Below are 7,300 nucleotides of genomic sequence, written 5' to 3' on the forward strand. Positions count from 1 at the left end.
TGAGAACTACAGGAACAGAGGCCAAGAAGCAGGGGAAGCATTACCCTGAGATGACCAAGAAATCGGCTGCCCTAACACGATACATAACACTGTATGGTCTTCACCAGACATCAGTTTCCCTCATTTACAAACTCATGCCTTGGCTGTGCATATTTGCCTTTTAGACAGATTGCAACGTATGAGCTTTAAAGTCAGAAAAGCCTTAGTCTCCGATCCCAGCTCCCTCATTTGCTAGCTGTGTAACCTTGGTCACATTGACTTACTTTACATCTCAGATTTCTCAACAGTGAAATGGAGGTAACAATGGCACCTTTTCATAAGCTTATTATGAACATGAAACATGCATGTAAATAACACAGAACCCACTAGGTAGTGAGCACTCAGAAAGGGTAGCTATCTTATTGAAGAATCACCTTTCTCTAATGCTGGCTCCTGATGTTCAGATTAAGAACCTCTACTTGAGCTCATTCAATATCATTCTATCTTCTTGAGTGAAAAATGTTGCTTCCTCTACAACATCTTCATTGATGCTCTGAGCTGAAAGTAATTTCTGTCTTTCGTATTTTCATAGCATATTTGCATTCCTTTCACCATATAATCATTATGTTATGGCGTATATTTTCGGTATTTATGTCTGTCCAGGTGAGTTTTTTTTTCCACCCATGAGCCTATAAGCTCATTAACCACATGAGCAAAGATCAAAATCTTTGCCTCTTCAGCAACACTTAGCATAGCACCTTTCTGCTCATTTCGAGCACACTATGGAGCCTAATAAATGTTAAGACTGGAATTTAATAATGAATATTGAGTTGGAAAATGGGGAAGAGATTAATAAAAGTATACACCTGTCTGCATGGCCTGGTCTGACTACTGAGGTTGCTTATGGTTGTGATAACATTCAATGGGGCTGCTCCTATGGTCACCTCAGAGTTTTGGCTGAGGCCCCAAAGCTTAGCACAGTTGCTAAACATAAAAGCTTTGCATGTCCTTATAGAACTTGCCATGATATGGCCCAACTGGCTCAGCAGCTAATTAGCTCCAGCTTCTCCATGCATATAGAATAGTAAAGGTGCTTTAAGAAGGGAAGAAATTATTTTCATGGAAATTCCAAAGAGCAGAGAATAATGTGTATTTTCTGCTGCTGCTGCTTGTTCACTACAGTGAAGGGCACTGCTGGCTTTGATGCTGCCATGTGATCATAGAAGGGTTACAAAGTTCCTGGGTGAACCTGACACCAGTTCCCTGGATGTGGAGAGAAGGCACACTGGGACTGGCACCTGGTATCCCATGAGAAGTCTGCTGGAAAGTGTGGCAGTGTCGCAGTGCAAGGATACCAGTGTCATTCCCTCTAAGTGGATCCCAAGCAAAGTGACTGGGCTTGAGTCTTCTCGAGAGGAGATCACCCATGATGACTGCGTGCTGGGATGTGCTATTCCCAGAGGAAGGAAGATAGGGATGATATTTGAAATACTTACAACTAGTAAGACAGCAGCACCAAACGATCAAGATGAAGTCCATTGGGCAATGAAATAACCAGTATAGATCCATATTGGCTAAATGTTAGCCTTTCTAGAAGTGTTCCCCAGGAAGCTAGAGATTCAGGGGCACCAGAAACGTTGTTATAAGAGAGTGGCAACTAGCAAAAGTATAGTATAGTATAAAAGTCCTCAGTGGGAAGATGTCAAAATAACCAACCAAAGTCCCTGTAAGAGAGATTATTAGCATCTGGGCAATATAATTAAGACTTTGCAATTTCCCTCTAATATGCTTTCTGTCTGTTCCTGTCAACCATAAGCAATAGTAAAAGTAGAGAGAAAATGAACAGAATATATTCACTCATATGGGTTGGTAAGGTTGAGACAAGAGGATTTAAATTACATCAGCTAAAGTTCTGGTGTACATTTCATGCAAGACGATTCAAACACTCAACAGTGAACAAAGACTGTGGAACCCATCCAAGATAATATCTAGGAACAGGAAAGAGATGGACTCAAAGACAGGAATCAAAGAAAAATTATTTCCTGCTTTCAACCTTTTCAGAAGTCTAATTACAAATCAACAAGACTTTCAGAAGTTGGCATACAAGAATTCTGGCAGAAAAAAAAAAATTCACCTATTTTTCACCTCTTAGTTAATACTTGGGCCACAGTCTAATAGCACTCTCAGAGTACATCTCTAACATGGGCCATTGGCTGCAGGACAGATGAGAGGAGTTCATTTCCCAGTGCTATGGAGACCAGGTTGTAATGTGCATGAAGTGGGAAGAATAATTATGCTCTTCACAGTGGCTGAGCTAGAGATGGATATTGACATCAGTCCTTGAATAGAATTAATTACCCTTTCTGAAATACAGTCATGTGTCTCTTAATGACAGAGATACATTCTGTGAAATGCATTGTTAAGTAATTTTGTCCTTGTGTGAGCATCACGGAGCGTACTTACACTAACCTGGATGGTATAGTCTACTACACACGTAGGCGGTATTATATGGCCTAAGCTGCCAGGTTAAAAACCTGTATAGCATTTAATTCTATACTTACCATCACAGGCAACTGTATCACAGTGTTAAGTAAAAAATAAAGTATTTACTCTTAAACAGCAGTTCTCAACCTTCCTAATGCCACGACCCTTTATTACAGTTCCTCATGTCATGGCGACCCTCAACCATAAAATTATTTTCATTGCTACTTCATAACTGTAATTTTGCTACTATGATGAATCATAATGTAAATATCTGGTATGCAGGAGACCCCCAAAGGGGTCGCGACCCACAAGTTGAGAACCGCTACTCTTAAGGGACCATCATAGTCTGTCATTGACTGAAATGTCATTATGTGGCACATGACTATATCCAATTTCCACAGGGTAGAACAGGATGCTCTTGGTGGGTACTAAAGTGAGGTGAGAAGGCAAACTCAAACAATCTTTAAAAATATGTGTGAAATTTATTTCTCCATAAAATAATAATGTATTACTTCCAAGGCCACTAGGTCCTTGTCCAATATACCACATAGACAAATCCTTGTAAGTACCATAGGATATGGTCTGGTAGACCTAAAGGGGAAATTATCTAATTATTCTAAGAGGAGGAAAGGGTGAACACAACAATGCCCCTGCAGCGGTCCACATCCTGATCTCTGGAACCTGTGAATGCGTCATGTACACTTCATGGCAATAGGCATTAAGGTGACAGAAGCAATGCTGCTGATCAACTGGCCACACATGGAGAGAGTAGCCTCTGTTATCCAGGCAAGTCCAATCTGATCACAAGAGCCCTTACAAGCAGAAGACCTCTTCTTGCTATGATGAGAGAGAAGTAACTATGAAAGAACGGTCAGAGGGCTTTTAAAGTAGAAGAAGGGGCCACAACCCAACACTGTAGGCGGCATCAAAAAGCTGAAAATGGCAAGGAAACAAATCTTTCCTAGAGCCACCAAAAAGTTATACAGACCTGCCAATACCAGGATTTTAGCCTGAAAATTGTACTGGACTACTCATCTTCAAAACTATAATAAATTTGTGTTGTTTAACCTGTTTAGTTGGTATTACGTTGTTATGGCAGCGACGGAAAACTGTAAAAGAGGGATATGATGTAGGTTACACTGCATTTCTAGAAAGCCCCCAGATAATACTACAAATCAGGATATAGACTAAAAAAAAAATCATGTAAATCTAAATTATATAAACAATATAGGGGTGGAAAGCTAACATTCATTTTAACTGATACTAGAAAAAGTTGATTTTGTTCAAATTTAGGTCTCTAAGCTAAACAGTAAAAAAATAAGACAAAAAGCAGCTGAAAGGAAAAAGAAGAAAATGTAAATAAAATACAAGAAAAATAAAATAGATTTTCTTCTCAGCCATATGAGTCCAGTCCTTTTCGACGCCAGCACCCTTCTTCAACAACGATGGTGGGCACGGAAGGCAGAGAGGGCTTCATGGTGAAGGTCCGGGGCTTGCCCTGGTCTTGCTCGGCTGAAGAAGTGCAGTGGTTTTTTTTCTGACTGCAAAATTCAAAATGGGGCCCAAGGTATTCGTTTCATCTACACAAGAGAAGGCAGACGGAGTGGTGAGGCCTTTGTTGAACTCAAATCAGAAGATGAAGTCAAATTGGCCCTGAAAAAAGACAGAGAAACTATGGGACCCAGATATGTTGAAGTTTTCAAGTCAAACAACGTTGAAATGGATTGGGTGTTGAAGCATACTGGTCCAAATAGTCCTGACACGGCCAATGATGGCTTTGTGCGGCTTAGAGGACTCCCCTTTGGATGTAGCAAGGAAGAAATTGTTCAATTCTTCTCAGGGTTGGAAATCGTGCCCAATGGGATAACATTGCCGGTGGACTTCCAGGGGAGGAGTACAGGGGAGGCCTTCGTGCAGTTTGCTTCACAGGAAATAGCTGAAAAGGCTCTAAAGAAACACAAGGAAAGAATAGGGCACAGGTATATCGAAATCTTTACGAGCAGCAGAGCTGAAGTTAGAACTCACTATGATCCACCACAAAAGCTTGTGGTCACGCAGTGGCCAGGTCCCTGTGACAGACCTGGGGCTGGCAGAGGGTATAACAGCATTGGCCGAGGAGCTGGCTTTGAGAGGATGAGGCGTGGGGCTTATGGTGGAGGCTATGGAGGCTATGATCATTATAATGGCTATAATGATGGCTATGGATTTGGGTCAGATAGATTTGGAAGAGACCTCAATTACTGTTTTTCAGGAATGTCTGATCACAGATACGGGGATGGTGGCTCTACTTTTCAGAGCACAACAGGACATTGTGTACACACATGCGTGGATTACCTTACGGAGCTACTGAGAATGACACTTATAACTTTTTTTCACCTCTGAACCCTGTGAGAGTACACAGTGAAATTGGTCCTGATGGCCGAGTAACTGGTGAAGCAGATGTTGAGTTTGCAACTCATGAAGATCCGTGGCAGCTATGGCAAAAGACAAAGCGAATATGCAACACAGATATGTAGAACTCTTCTTGAATTCTACAGCAGGAGCAAGTGGTGGTGCTTATGGTAGCCAAATGATGGGAGGCATGGGCTTGTCAAACCAGTCCAGTTATGGTGGTCCAGCCAGTCAGCAGCTGAGTGGTGGTTATGGAGGTGGCTATGGTGGCCGGAGCAGTATGAGCGGATATGAGCAAGTTTTACTGGAAAACTCCAGTGATTTTCAATCAAACATTGCATAGGTAGCCAAGGAGCAGTGAACAGCAGCTACTACAGTAGTGGAAGCCGTCATCTATGGGCGTGAACGGAATGGGAGGGATGTCTAGCAGGTCCAGTATGACTGGTGGATCGGGGATGTAATTCATCCTGATCACTGACTCTTGGTCAACTTTTTTTTTTAAGAAAAACAAAACTTCAGTTTAACAGTTTCTTGCAATATGAGCTTGTGATTTATGCTTACTCTATAAGTGGAAATCAGGATTGTTTTAAAGACTTAAAGGTTCCGTATTTTTGAACACAACACGCATTTAGGATGTAACAGCAAAGTTGAGTAAACTATAACTGTTAAACAAGTTTCAGTTTTTCTCAAGTTAGTTATATTGTAGGATGTACATAAGCAGTAAGCGTATTTAGGTTAAAGCAGTTGAATTATGTTAAATGTTGCTCTTATCCCACATGACATTGAACACTGTTCAGACGCATGTTGAAGGACATGCTTTTTTTGTAAAATTCAATATAGGAGCTGTGTCTACAATTAAAAATGAAACATTTCGGCATGTTAATTCTAGTTTCATTTAATAACCCTGTGAGGCACGTAAGTTTAAGCTTTTTTTTTTTTTTAAGTTAGTGGGGAAAATTTTGAGACGCAATACCAATACTTTAGGATTTTGGCCTTGGTGTTTGCATGAAATTCTGAGGCCTTGATTTAAAACTTTCATTGTATTGTGATTTCCTTTTAGGTATATTGCGCTAAGTGAAACTTGTCCAATAAATCTTCCTTTTAAAAAACTGCAAAAAAGAAAAAGAAAATAATACTCTATAATAATGAAAACTTGGTGGTAGTGAGTATAATTTCTTGCTGTAATACTTTTTCTCTATCCTCTCTTACTTCATTAACTTATAACGGAAAATTAAAGTACATTTTTATTGTGTGTTGCATTAATCAGGTAGGGTTCTATGTTTTCTATTGTTAATTTTTTTAATGGATGATGGAACTTGTACTTCTTTACAGGAACGTAGCCCTCTATTCTTTGTTTTCTGAGAGTCAGTGTCCTCATGCTCAGGCGCTCATCCTAAAGGGAATCAAGACAAAGGGCAAGCGTAGATGGAATAACCACAGGCCGGTTCTACTCAGAATTACTTGGGTGTATTTTATACTTATTGTATTTTCCAAAGAACAGAAGGCTTTGGTTTTCCAAAATGAATTGATTTGTTCACTAACTTGCCTGGAAATCTTTCAACAAAATGCTCTCAAAAAATAGAAAACACGCTAAAGTGAAAGAGGAGGCACTGAAAATGTTCCCTTCCCATCGCCAACCCCCACGAGCACAAAGCTAGGAAGGCTCAGGCAGTTGCCGCTAAGCTGTTCCCGGCCTCAGTGCCTTGTCATCATTTCTGATCAGTCCTGTCAATACCAGATGCACCATCCGGATACACACTCAGTAGTCATATGTTTTAAAACGAGCCCATTCTCACGCCCACCCAATGGTGGGAACGGAAATGAGTGCTCTGGGCACAGTGACGCTGAGACTGAGAGCAACTGTCGAGCTAGCTCATTTGCATAATGGTGGAGAACTCCCAGACTCCTGTTCTGGAGAGAGTCTTTCTGCAGTTCTGCACACACTGCTAGTTCTGCAGCAGGAGAGGCCAGATATTTAAGCCAATTCAACCCACCCTGTTTGAGGAAGCAATGCCTCTAGTCACTCTCTACTACCTCAGTCTAATCACATGAGCCCTTAAAAGCAGAGGGAGCAGCTGCTCTAGAAGCTTGCATGACACAGGCAATGTATTCAAAGCCCAGGACTAGATCTGAATGCCCACTGACCTTTAAGAGGCAGATGAAATAATCTGGTGGAAAACTGTCCCCATGGCCTCCCAACGGGGGAATATGAAGACTTTATTCCTTCTTTCTACCCAGTAGGCAAGCAGTGCTTTTATCCTCCAGACGCAACCCTTTGCGAGAAAGAAGCTGTTTGTTTTTAAAATCTAAATTCATAGGAATAAGCAGTTAAAAATGGGAGTTTTCCCAATGTCAAGGTTAAAAGGATTTTGTGAAGACACAGAGGATTAAAATGAAGGTAGATTCTGCCAGTGGCAGACCTGTGTGCTCATCTGCCCCACCCTGT

At 41.1% G+C, this 7,300-nt stretch overlaps 1 pseudogene across 1 annotated transcript; it reads left to right on the plus strand.

Annotated features, from left to right (window-relative positions):
• Positions 1–3,890: 3,890 nt before the first annotated feature.
• Positions 3,891–5,973, plus strand: LOC128569153 (heterogeneous nuclear ribonucleoprotein H-like; annotated as a pseudogene). The gene is made up of 2 exons (XR_008375278.1): positions 3,891–5,146; positions 5,197–5,973. The product of XR_008375278.1 is annotated as a heterogeneous nuclear ribonucleoprotein H-like (transcript).
• Positions 5,974–7,300: the final 1,327 nt, after the last annotated feature.

The sequence above is a fragment of the Nycticebus coucang genome, chromosome 17, assembly GCF_027406575.1.
Source record: "Nycticebus coucang isolate mNycCou1 chromosome 17, mNycCou1.pri, whole genome shotgun sequence".
NCBI lineage: Eukaryota > Metazoa > Chordata > Mammalia > Primates > Lorisidae > Nycticebus > Nycticebus coucang.